The sequence below is a fragment of the Ixodes scapularis genome, unplaced genomic scaffold, assembly GCF_016920785.2.
Source record: "Ixodes scapularis isolate PalLabHiFi unplaced genomic scaffold, ASM1692078v2 PGA_scaffold13__105_contigs__length_92229423, whole genome shotgun sequence".
Lineage (NCBI taxonomy): Eukaryota > Metazoa > Arthropoda > Arachnida > Ixodida > Ixodidae > Ixodes > Ixodes scapularis.
The window spans coordinates 64,306,133-64,318,824 of record NW_024609839.1 but is presented as its reverse complement, the minus strand read 5'-3'; positions in this window follow the sequence as shown (position 1 = coordinate 64,318,824).

The window sequence follows — 12,692 nt, the reverse complement described above, 5'->3', positions numbered from 1 at the left end:
ATGCAATGAAAGAAAAACGCCAAATACTAAATTACAAATAAACATTTTTTTAATCTAATCAACAAAAAAAAACATTAATGAACAATAGATGCGAATGCTTTATATGCAAATCAATATTTAAAAAAAATCGTAATGACGGTGTCAGAGTATCCCGTTGCTTTTCCTTTCGCCGAAAACTCCTTATTCGAACAGAATGGGTCACGTGCACCAAAGCGTTCCAAAGTGCTTGCGGGGAAGCGACCCCCGAGTTTTTGGGCGGGACGTATTTGTCCGCTTTGCGTTCAGGAAATTCTGCTGTACACTCCTCGAGACGCGACCGACGCGCCGCCGTGCGGCCGTTGCCGAATGTAGGCAGTGAGAACCCCAGCGAAACGAAACAAAGCCGCGTACATCGGTACGCACCGAAATCGAAACGGTACTGTTGCGCTGGTGCGTCAGCATAAACTACAGCGTCCTTTAGTGCTCCAATAGTTATGCGTCGTGTCTCGTGGGGACCGTAGTTCTTCAACTCGCCGATGTGTTGTTGGAGAGCGACAACGAAGGACTCGTGCCGTACGACGCGAAAAGTTTAGCCTCCCGATCATTTCTGCCACCGTGTCGGCTCGACTGACATATTCTACACTGCCGCTTTGCGCTTAGCGTTTGTTTTTGTTCTAGTAACGCCTACATATGTTAGCGCCTGTGGGACGAACTGAAATTCCATCTCACACTCGCGGGTACGCGGTGCCCATTTCGCTTGAGAAATGCACTCCAAAGACGTTTCGTCCCCATTGTACGTGTCGATGATATCTCCGGACCGGTATGGCCTGCAGTCTGCACTTCATGATGAAAAATCAGAGATATACACGTCACCCCAATCAAAAGTACCGAGTTAATTTTCTTGTCACTTCGACGACCAGATACACAATTGTTTTTGTTTCATGGTTAATTGTTGTTGCTGTTTTTTTATGTGTTTTTTTTTTTTCAGTAGTCATATGTCTCGAAGTTTTAATCAGCTATGTTGCCCCGCTTCCTTAAGAATAGATCTCGGGCGACGCTGAGGGGTCGTTCTACTGGCACGCTCGAAGGAACGGCAGTGTTGTGCTTCAGGAAAAGCTGATGAATCTGGGGTTCCCTTCTCTCTTCTGTTCTCTCGGCTTCCGATGTTCTTATTTGACAATGAACTCTGTGTCTTTCCGTGTTGGCAACCTCCGGTTTTACGTTCAGTCTGTACACGATTCTAGAAGGTCCCCGAGAGAACATCGGTAATTCTCTCGGCACCGCAACCTTTTTTTTTTCTTTTTCTTTTCTTTTTTTTATCGCGTGGCAGTACAGCGTTGCCTACAAGAGGAAGCTTGCGAGAGCAGTTTTTCAAACAATGCACGACCAGAGCATGTATTCGCACATCTGTTATTTTCGTTCCACCGCCGATTGGTGGACGACCCGAGCGAGCAGGAAGTGCACTGGAATTCGCAAAGTTGTATTTGGGGAAAAACATCCAAATCGTCTTGATTTGACCTCCAGAATTACGAATATCGAGGTTATTTTTCAATTTTGTGCGGGGAGGCTGAAGAATTTTTTTTTTTTTTTTTTAAGTACCGTTGAAGTCGGCCTTTCCCGGGGCGTGACGTCGCACTCGGTGTTTTCAGAATCCCGCGCATCTCCAGCGCCTGTCAAAGCTATGCACGTGCACTTTTGCTATTTTCAGAAATGTCAGAAATAGACCTCATGACTGGCGTCAGTGGCCGGAAAATACACCTGGCAAGCTTGCAATTGCACGCGCTGTCCACACGAGCGACACGCGCTTGGCGGCCCAAATATTCTTGTATGACGTCAAGACTGGTCGGAGGTTTGTTTCGTGTTTTCTCGCATTTAGTTAAACCTTCGGGCAAAACGAACGTGATATTCAGATTCGCGGGATAAAAATACGCCAGAATTCACCTCTAACTCTTTTTTTTCTTCAAGAATTACTATTACCCTCAAACGTTTGTGTTTTTCCTTCAGACGCTTTTTTTTTATGGTGTCGGAAGACTACCCGTCCATATTTAGCTACAAAATCGCTATATTTTTAATAAAGTAAGAAAACGCAACTGCCCGAAACCAAAGCTAGAAATATAGAGGAGGAAAGGTTTGCCGAAAGTCACGTGGATGGGCAACTTAGGTTTTTTTAATCAACGTATTTGCAGTTTTCTAGAAGTAAAACAATTAATTGGTATCATATTTTGTTTCTATTTCTAATATTGCGCGTGTGCCTTCGATGACCCACGACTTTGAGTCTCTTTGGTGGTTGTGCCTAAACCATAAAAAACGGCACGTGACCACGGAGAAGAGAGTGAGCGCGACTCAAACCGGCCAGTTCTCGATCGGCGGTTTTCGGTCGGAAAGAAAGCGAGTTTCGAGCCACAAATTCTGTTCTGGGTAGTTGGGCTCTCATATGTCAGGTAAAAATAGATGCCTTGGCGATCATAAATACCCTGTCAGTGTCCCTTTAAGGGGATTCACGCGCTTGCGTTGAGTCCAACCGACGTACGGGTTGCTATGACAACAGATGGGTAGGCTCAAAAGGGGGATAAAAACAGGTTTTGTTGGACCCGACGCAGGCCGTTGCCGTGACGACTCGTACGTCGCATGCCGTTGCAGTTGCCCTCAATCCGACTCGACGCAAGTCTGTGAATCGCCATTTAGGGGCTGTAGCGCGCAGTTTCGACGTATCCGCGAGAAACCAGAGCCGTACGGACACGGTGACCACCAACAACAAGCATGAACGGCATGATCTTATCTAGAGTGAACGGGTCATTGCACTGATGTCTGACGAGCAGCGAGCCTTTTTGGCCCCTTTGAATACTGCGTGTCCCAGTTAGTGTGTAATAGACCGACCTCAACAGCTAGTTTCGTCACGCCGTCGCTGCGGCGATGCGTGGGGGGGGAACTTTATACTCCGCATCACTTTTAAAGGGGCCATGAAATGAATTTTGGGGTGGGATAAATGAATTTAGATTGGGATCTTACTAATCACATATTATTTAGTTGGCCGAATAAAAAAAAATTAAAAACTAAAAGCCTGCTTTTTGGTAAAAAACAATTTCCAAACATAGCGCACTATTTTGTACCGTTTTTACTTCGAACGCTGTCCGAATTTTCACTGTGATACATCCGCGGTACCTGAAATACGTCGGCCGGTCCCAGCTCACGAATTGGACACGGCCACTGCATTACTGTACTATCTCACCATACTCCGTTCACTCCTAAGCTGACAGGGCGTTGGCAGCTACACGCTTGCCGGACAAATCAACCGCCTCCCTCTCATCACCCGACCCCGTTCACTGCGGGTGGGTATGCGCGAGGGAGCCTGATCACGTGGCAAACGATAGAAGCGCGCCTGGCCCGACGAGCCCGTAGCTTCCTCAGGACTGTCAGCTTATTGTCGAATGGAGGAGAGCCGCGCACAGTACTGGTGATAGCAAGCCCAAAAAGACGACGGGCGTTGTCGCGATACAGCTTTGGAGTTGCGTGATCGGCTTGATTGTTTCGCATCGTAGCGTCTGCCGGGAGTCTATCGGTGCACTTAAAGCGGCGGTGCAACGATATTCAATTGGATTTTTTTTCTCTCGTGACACTTTAGTTTGTTGGCACAAGTGTGGGGCCCAAGTATACTCGCACGCAACGCCATTCACCGTGAAACCACTTTGTTGCGACGTCATTTCAAGGACTGTGTACTGTGTTAATTGATGTGTTAGGTTGCATTGAAATCTTGTGATTGTTTCCTTTTTTGCCCTTCTGAACTTGAAGAATGTTTTCATTTTAGATTTAACTTTGTGACCAAAGCCCTCTACTGAGCTGCCATCTCGGAGCTGGAGCCTTGTCAAGCTGCACGTGTTGCAGCTTTTCGCCTCAGCTACCGTTTTCTCTGTGGAAGAGAATATAACTAATTAATTAATTGATTGATTGATTGATTGATTGATTGGGTGATTGATTTATTCATTGGTTCATTGATTGATAAAAGCGAGCGTTTTCTTTCAATCGCTCGCAAAACCCTAAAGGCGCGTTCCCACCGGCGATGCGATCTAGTCGCGCGATAACTTTCATCGCAAAAGCGACGCGATCTGAGCAGTCGCTACTTGACCCGACTTTTTTGCGATGCGATCTAGTCGCGGAGCGGCTGAACCAATTAACGGCGTTCGGAGCGAGAGTTTTTGAGAAACGACTCGCCAACGAAGGCGTTGGACTCGCTTATCGCGCACGCCGGTGTGACCACCTAGCTTTTTTTGCGATGCGACCTAGTCGCATCGCGTGACTGCTTACATCGCTGGTGAGGGTCGCAGTATCCCCCCAGTGCCGGTATTTGAATGCGGCTCGTAGATCGGACCCGAGCATTGCTTGAGTATTCCCTATGGGCTCGTTATATTCGACAGCTCGACAAGCAATCGGGTAGTGGCTCGTGTCCAATCGTGGCCATGACGTTAATAGCCGAACCCAACAATGTCCGGAACTTAGCGCGTGTCCTGTGTTTTCGCCAACCTCAGCGCGTGGCTACGATCAACGTTCGCGGCATACAACCGGCTCCAGACCACGTGGCCGCTGCTCTTTTTTTTTTTTTTCGGCGTTTATTGGGAACGAACGCGTGTTTCATTGGTCGGAAACGTAAGGGATCCGTTCTAAGCGGCAGTCGCGCAAAGCACGAAAAATTGTTGCACCGGCTTTTAATGAATGTGTTTATAGTGTCATACATATTTAAATTTGTACTTGGGCGCATATTAAAATAAGATAATATTACTAGAATTCCTTTATAATGCGTAGGAGTAGTTCGGGCCGCGGCTGCGACAAAAATGTCGGTTTGGAAGGTGCTTTTTATGCTGAACCGTGACAACATAATGCAACATGTTTTTAATGGGAAAGAACGGCGATGTTTGTAAAAAAATATTACTTAAATGAAAAAAAAAACTAATTGGACGTGCCATTTTCTGAAGTTTTTACCTTGAGACATGTTTGAAGTGCTGCCGATAGTACCATTTATAAACGAGAGCAACTATTTATCTCACGATCATAACTTCTGTTTGTAAAAAAATTATGAGAAAAAAATGAATAGTTAAACTTCCAGACGTTAGGACGCAACCATTAACGAATACTGGGTGAAAACGTCACAGGAGTCAAATGTGTGCCTTTCAAACCGCTATATTTTAGACGGTGACAAAATACTACAACACGTTCTTAATGAAAATAATAGAATACGGCAATATGCTGTACAATGTTTCACCAAATTTTTATTTAAACAAAATTGCAGGAGGACGCTTAAGCATCGCCTTTCCGTTTCATTCCATTTTCGAACATCGTCGGAACGCGGAGTCATAGACTACGTCGGAGCTAAACAAGGTGCCATGCTTTGCCGCGGTGATAGAGCTTTGGGTACTCCTGCTGATTATCGGTTTATTCTGCCTACGCTACCGGGGAGTGACTGTTCAAAATGTACGGCCTTTCTACACACTAGCATCGGAGTGCAGCCGTATCGCCTTGAAGATATGAGGAAACCATGGCGTACTGAGCGACGTGACCGGTATGGGGGTGTTCCAGATGAGGCACGTCTAGACTGTTCGCCTCAAGTCAAAGCTGAAAAAAAAATAAAGAAAAAAAACTGATGTCTGGCAAGTCCGAAGTGAAAGGGGATTGGTGTGTGGCGATGGACCCTGATCCGTGAAAGGTCCAACACAAGCTTCGCCGGGTGCCCTTCGACGTGCTCAATGACGCCTTGAAGAGGACACCGGAGGAGCTCGGCGTGGTGAGAGAGAGATAACTCGCGAAAAACGGCACATCAGCGGGTTCGACGGCGTCGAGTCGTTGACCCGGGCGGCGCGCCTGCAACTAAAAGAAGGCATGACGCTGGAAAGCCTGCCTCACCAGTTTCGGTTCACCGGAGGCCCGATACTCGAGGTTGTTCAGGGACGTGCTCCGCTGTGCCTGCGGTGCGAACGGTCTGGACATATTCGTTGTGATTGCAGGGCGCCTCGCTGTAGTGAGTGCCGTGGCTATTGTTACGAGCGCCAAGACTGAGTTCGATTCTACGCTCGCGCCGCAGGTGTCGCCGGGCTGAGGAAGACACAAACGAGATCGTGATGGACGAACAAGAGGCGAAACAAGCGGCGGCGCCCTCAACGCTATAGCGTCTCTGGCGCCCTTGTCTTCGCCGGCAACAACAGCTAGCCAGGAATGGGAAGTAAAACCTGACGGAAAAATAGAACCCGTGGATACAGCGCCCACCGAAACTCTGACCGCGAAATTGCAGGACACCAAGGGGGATTTCGAACACCCGACAGGTTCGAGAGCAGCTTCGGTAGAGGAAGCGGAGAGGACGTTTACATGCAAGGAAAAGGAAGTTACGCCGGAGGGCAGCCCCAGAGAGGAAATGACCTTGAACTCGATGATTTCAAAGCGGCGACTTGAGGACCCGGGTGGAAGCGGTGCTGCCCCCAGCGAGCTGGCACTGCGACGCCTGGAATAGAATGTGAATGGAAGTTCGCCAGGGGAAAAAAACGCCTTCCAGGTATCGTGAAGATCGGGTGTCACAATAAGCTGGTTCCCCCGTTACCTCCCTGCGTGACGAGTGTCTGATTGTTGGCGCAAGGTCATAAGCTCCTAATGTTTTGAGACCACGAAACAGTTCGAGGTCGCACTGGGTATAACGTAAGAAGGCTGTCTGCAAGGCGAAGGCAGTGCCAGCTCAAACGGTTGTTCTTGGAAAACGACCTCGACGTGACAGCGGTCCAGGAAACCAGGATTGAGATTGAGGATCAGACCGAGCAGCTGGTGCGCCAATTTAAGTCGCGATACGATGTATGCGTAAACCATGCGGTTGGAAGGTCGAGAAGTGTATGCATTATTTTAAAAAATCTGTAGCTATTATTGTTTAAAATATTGCTTGGCGTGAAGATAGGAGAATCGTCTATTGCGATATTTGCTTGTCAGATCAAAAGTTCCTTGCAATCTGTATTTACACACCGAGTGTAGAAACAGCCAATCTTTTGAAAGTACGACGGCATATTTTAAGTGCGAACGACCGTTTGTATTGTGGGCGGGGGATTTTAACAGTACATGTGCTCAAGAAGATAGGGCCCCTAATGGTGGCCGGCGGGATAGCAGTGGGGATGTTGGAATAAGCTAGCAAATTAGCATTACTTGGAGGAAGTGGCACATTGTGCAAAGGGCACGAAGGGCGTGCAGTTTACCCATTCTCAAGGAAGCAGCCACGCGCGACTTGACAGATCATACGTGCCAGTTGGGCTTGTTGCACTGGGTGAACACTATAGTGTAGAGCAGGTCTACTTTAGTGACTACTGCCTGGGGACATCCGGGTCGGCCGCCCCGGGTGCCGCTGACCCTAGTGACGCCACTGCTGTACACTAAACACAAATTAAAATGCGAGCTGCATGTGGTAATAATTGCGCATGCATTTGTTGTTGTTGTTGTTATTTATTTTTATTGGCATCAAGTAGAGCATACAGGATACTGGAGGCTTATGGAAAAAGTGGTCACGAGACCAGCATGACAAAGCCACAGGCCCCCACATTGGCATTTAGGCAGTACTAAAAAGAAAATAACATACCACACAGTTTACAGCATTACCAGAAAAAGCCAAATCAAGATAATAAAGAGAAGCAATAATGGACACAGTCAAATTACGTTACAACCACGCAATCGTAGTATATTGTCGCGAATGACAAATGATGAGGCGATGGTAACTGAAGAAACTAAACGTTTAATAAGGCGAACTTGTGCCCAAAACAAAAAAAAAAAGGACGAGAAGAAAACCGCAGAGCGTCGCGGGCGTTGATGTCGGCGAAACCGCAGGATCGAGCGCTGGGGCGAGACTGACTCGGCTTGCCAGGCGAAGCCCCTTTTGTACACGCGGGGGCTTCTGGGACATTCGGCGTAGAAGGGTCGGTGCGTAGAACATTCTAACCTCGAATTAGCCAAGACGGTTTCTCGAATTTACCAGAACATCACAATACAGTGTCGACAAAAATGTGTAGACGCGGCCAGGAATCGAACCCAGGCCTTCTGCGTGGCCGCGGGCGCGCTGCCTACTTGGTCAGCTGAACTCACGGCATTATTCCCCCATTTAAAACAGTGCAACGTCCTGATGCGGCACAAAACGAAAAAAAGCACAAATCCACAATTAAAAGGACGGCAGAATCGCGAGCCACAGTTCACTCGTCGACGAGAGTGGCAAGTTCTATCGTTCGTAGTACGGCTTCAGCCGGACGACGCGCACCACCTCGGGTCGACGCTGACGTCTTATCGATGGTCGTGTTCCGCCGGGAAGAACTTCGTAGTTCAGATCTTCGAGGCGTCGGATGATCTTGTAAGGCCCAAAGTAGCGCTTCAGCAGTTTTTCGCTGAGACCGCGTCGACGAATCGGTGTCCAAGCACACTCTGTCTCCGGGCTGGAAGTGGACGGTGCGGTGACGAAGGTTGTACCGGCGAGCGTCGACACGCTGTTGATCGTGGATTCGAAGGCGAACGCTAGTTGGCGAGCCTCTTCTGCTCTCTGACTGACCGCGTGGGCATCGTCGCATCCGTCATCCACTGGCTGATGGGGCAGCATCGCGTCCAGCATGGTCGTCATTTTTCTGCCATGCACCACCTCGAATGGTGTAAACCCGGTTGTTTCTTTAGCTGCGGTGTTGTAGGCGAACGTAACGTATGGTAAGAGCTCGTCCCACGTCTTGTGCTCCACGTCGACGTACATGGAGATCATGTCGGCGATCGTCCTGGTGAGCCACTCCGTTAGGCCGTTGGTCTGCTGATGGTACGCGGTGGTGCGGCGATGGCTCGTGTGGCTGAGCCGAAGGATCTCTTGCGTGAGCTGAGCCAAGAACGATGACCCACCGTCGGTAATCAAGACTTCCGGGGCGACATGTCGAAGGAGAATACATTCGACGAAAAACTTGGCGACTTCCACCGCTGTTCCCGACGGAAGGGCTTTCGTCTCAGAGTATCGTGTAACATAATCGGTCGCGACGATAATCCAACGGTTTCCTTGCGTCGATGTTGGGATCAGCCCAAGTAAATCCATTCCGACCTGCTGGAAGGGCGTAGTCGGGGCAGATATCGGCTGCAGCAGTCCTGCCGGCTTTGTCGGAGGCCTCTTACATCGTTGGCACTCATGGCATGAACGTGTATACAAATGGACGGTTTCGGGAGTCTCGGCCAGTAGTACTTCTCACGAATCCGGGCAAGCGTCCTGCTGTAGCCATGGTGTCCAGCCGTCGGGTAGTCGTGGCATGCCTGAAAGATTTCTTCTCGCAGGCTCGCAGGAACAACCAGCAGCCAGGCAGAGTTGCTGGTTCCGAAGTTCTTCTTGAGGAGCACGCCTCGCCGCAGAACGAAGCTTGACAAGTCTCGGGCCAAGAATCGCGGAACGGAACTTCTTTGACCTTCGAGGTGGCCGATCACGGCGCGAAGTTCGGGGTCGTCTCGTTGAAAAGCTCCCATGTCGGTATCTGTAATTGCTCCGAGAAAACGGGCGTAATCGTCGTCGTCGGTGCTGTCGGGAGGAGATTCGACTGGGGCCCCAGACAAGCCATCGGCGTCATTATGCTTGCGGCCAGACTTTCGCACAATGATCACGTCGAATTCTTGAAGTCGAAGCCTCCTGGGAGAGAGGCATCCAGGGGGGTCCTTGTGGTTGGCGAGCCAACAGAGAGCGTGGTGGTCCGTGACAAAGAGGAACGGAATCCCGTACAGGTACGGGCGGAACTTGGTTAACGCCCAGACGACAGCGAGACATTCCTTGTCGGTTGTTGAGTTATTTCTCTTTGCCTTTGACAGTGCCCGGCTTGCGTAAGCGATCACCCTTTCTGCTCCGTCTTGTCTTTAAACGAGCACCGCGCCTAGCCCAGCGTTGCTGGCGTCTGTGTGAACTTCTGTTTCCGCAGATGGATCGAAGTGTCCGAGGATAGGGAGCGACTGGAGTCTTTCCTTTAGTTCGTTGAACGCTTGTTCTTGCTCCTCCCCCCCCCCCCCCTTTTCCTCTGTAAGTTCGCGTCGTCCTTCATCAGATGCGTGAGCGGTGCAGTAATCTTGGCGAAATCGCGAACGAAACGTCTGTAGTAAGCGCACAGCCCAAAAAATCTTCGTACGGCTTGCTTGTCTGATGACTTCGAAAATTCCGCGACAACGGATGTCTTTGCAGGGTCAGGACTTACACCTTGAGCACTCACGACATGGCCCAGGAATTTGAGCTCGCCGTAAGGGAACCGACATTTTGACGGCTTCAGTGTCAGTCCGGCATTCTGGATAGCCTGTAGCACGGCTCGCAAACGTCTCAGGTGCTCGTCGAAGTCGCTTGCGAATACCATGACCTCGTCGAGATAGACGAGACAACTTTGCCATCTCAAGCCTCAAAGAACGGTGTCCATTAAGCGCTGGAACGTCGCCGGTGCAGTGCATAGTCCGAACGGCATCACTTTAAATTCGTACAGCCCGTCCGGCGTGACGAAGGCAGCCTTTCACGAACTCGTTCGTCGACCTCGATCTGCCAGTACCCACTCTTCAGGTCCATCGAGGAAAAGTATCGGGCGTGCGCAGCCGGTCCAGGGTGTCGTCGATGCGTGGCAGCGGGTAGACGCCCTTCTTTGTTACGGCGTTCAGTCGGCGATGGTCCACGCAGAACCGAAGAGTCCCGTCTTTCTTTTTCACCAGGACTACCGGTGAATCCCACGGACTGTTTGAGGGCTGGACGATGTCGTCGTCGAGCATTTCTTGGACCTGCTTCTGGATGACTTCTCTCTCTTTCACAGAGACACGGTACGGCGACCAAAGAACAGGAAGCGCGCTGTCTTCAGTGACAATTCGGTGTTTCGCAACGGTCGTTTGGCGCACCTTTGACGACGTGGAGAAGCACTCATTGAACTCGGCGAGAAAGTCACTGAGTTGTCGTTGCGGTGTAGGCGGGGTTGGGTCGATGTCGAACTACGAAGGCGGCGTTGTCTTGGGTGGCCACGAAGAGAGGTCTTCCGATATTCCGGCGATTGCGGCTGAGTCCAGGAGTTCTTCGGCGTGACTCACGGCGGTGCCTTTCGTAAGGTGCTGGGCCCTCCTGTCGGAAGTTCGTTACGAGTGCGACAGTGTGTCCGTCTTGGAGCTTCGCGACACCTCTTGCGATGCCGATCCCTCTTCCTATAAGTAACTAGAGGCTTCTTTCGAGCAGGACGTCGCCGCAGAAAGTCTCATAGACCCCGATGGATACAAAAACACTCGACCGCGGCGGTAAGTTCACGTGGTTTGCGAGGACTCGTGCCGCGGATGACGTCGCTTTGGGTTCCTCCGGTGGTAGAGCAGGTTTTCGTAGCGTCAGCCGGTTTGCTCCGAGGTCGATGACGGCGCCACACTCGCAAAGAAAGTTCATTCCATGGATAACGTCCCTCAAACAGTCTTGCAGAACGACGAACTTCACAGGGCACGTTTCATCGTGGATCTCGACGCGAGCAGTGCACCTCCCGACAGCCGTAATAAGGTATCCTCCAGCAGTTCGTATCTGCGGCCCCTCCCACGGCGTCGTCACTTTTCGAAGGCGCCGAGAGAGCCTCCCACTCAAGACTGAGTAGTCTGCGCCGGGGTCCACGAGTGCCGATGCGTCGTGGCCGTCAATAATAACGTTTAGTACGTTGTTGGACACCGATGCAGGAGCGTCGTTGTGATGCGGAGCGTCGGGAGAGTGGGAGCGCTCCGGTCGTTCTTGGAGGCCCTTTGCTTTAGTTGTCTTCGGCAACGCCACCTCCGCCAAAATGTCACGAATAACAAATGATGAGGCGATGATAACTAATGAAACTGAACGTTTGATGGGGCGAACTTGTGCCCAAAACAAAAAAAAAAGGAAGAGAAGAAAACAGCAGAGCGTCGCGGGCGTCGATGTCGGCCAAACCGCAGGATCGAGCGCTGAGGCGAGACTGACTCGACTTGCCAGGCAGAGCCCCTTTTGTACACGCGTGGGCTTCTGGGACATTCGGCGTAAAAGGTTCGGTGCGTAGAACATTCTAACCTCGAATTAGCCAAGACGGTTCTCGAATTTACCAGAACATCACAATACAGTGTTAACAAAAATGTGTAGACGCGGCCAGGAACCGAACCCTGGCCTTCTGCGTAATGCAAGCACGATAACCGTTAGGCCGCTGGCGTGCTGCCTACTTGGTCAGCTGCGCTCGTGGCAATATCTTGAAATTCATTATCAAGAAAAAACAAGATCACCTACGTGCACAAGCACTTTCGAATTTTAATATCATTACCAGAAATGGGCAAAATACTTGCAAATATGTATCGAAATACAAATACAAAATACTTCGTCAAAAATTTATTTAATTACAAATCTAATTAAATTTCGAGAAAAGCATTTAAGTACAAGATACAAATACAACCAAATGTATTTCGTCTCCTCCAAATGCTTTTCCAAATACATTCCTCAAATTTTGCGTCAGAGACTTCAGGGCACCTGCAACCGGTTTCTGGGTATCTCACATTAATTTTGCATTGCACACTCGGGAGCTAGTGTGCGAGGCTCTAGTAACGTAATAGAAATATAATCACAAAAAATGTAATCTTCTTAGACGTAATAGGTGAAAAAAGTACAGAGCTTCTAGCAGCTTTTTTTTTTTGTCGATTACATTTCGGTATAGACCAACAAAGAACCGAGACGACCAAGACGCGCAGCACTAGCTAGAGAA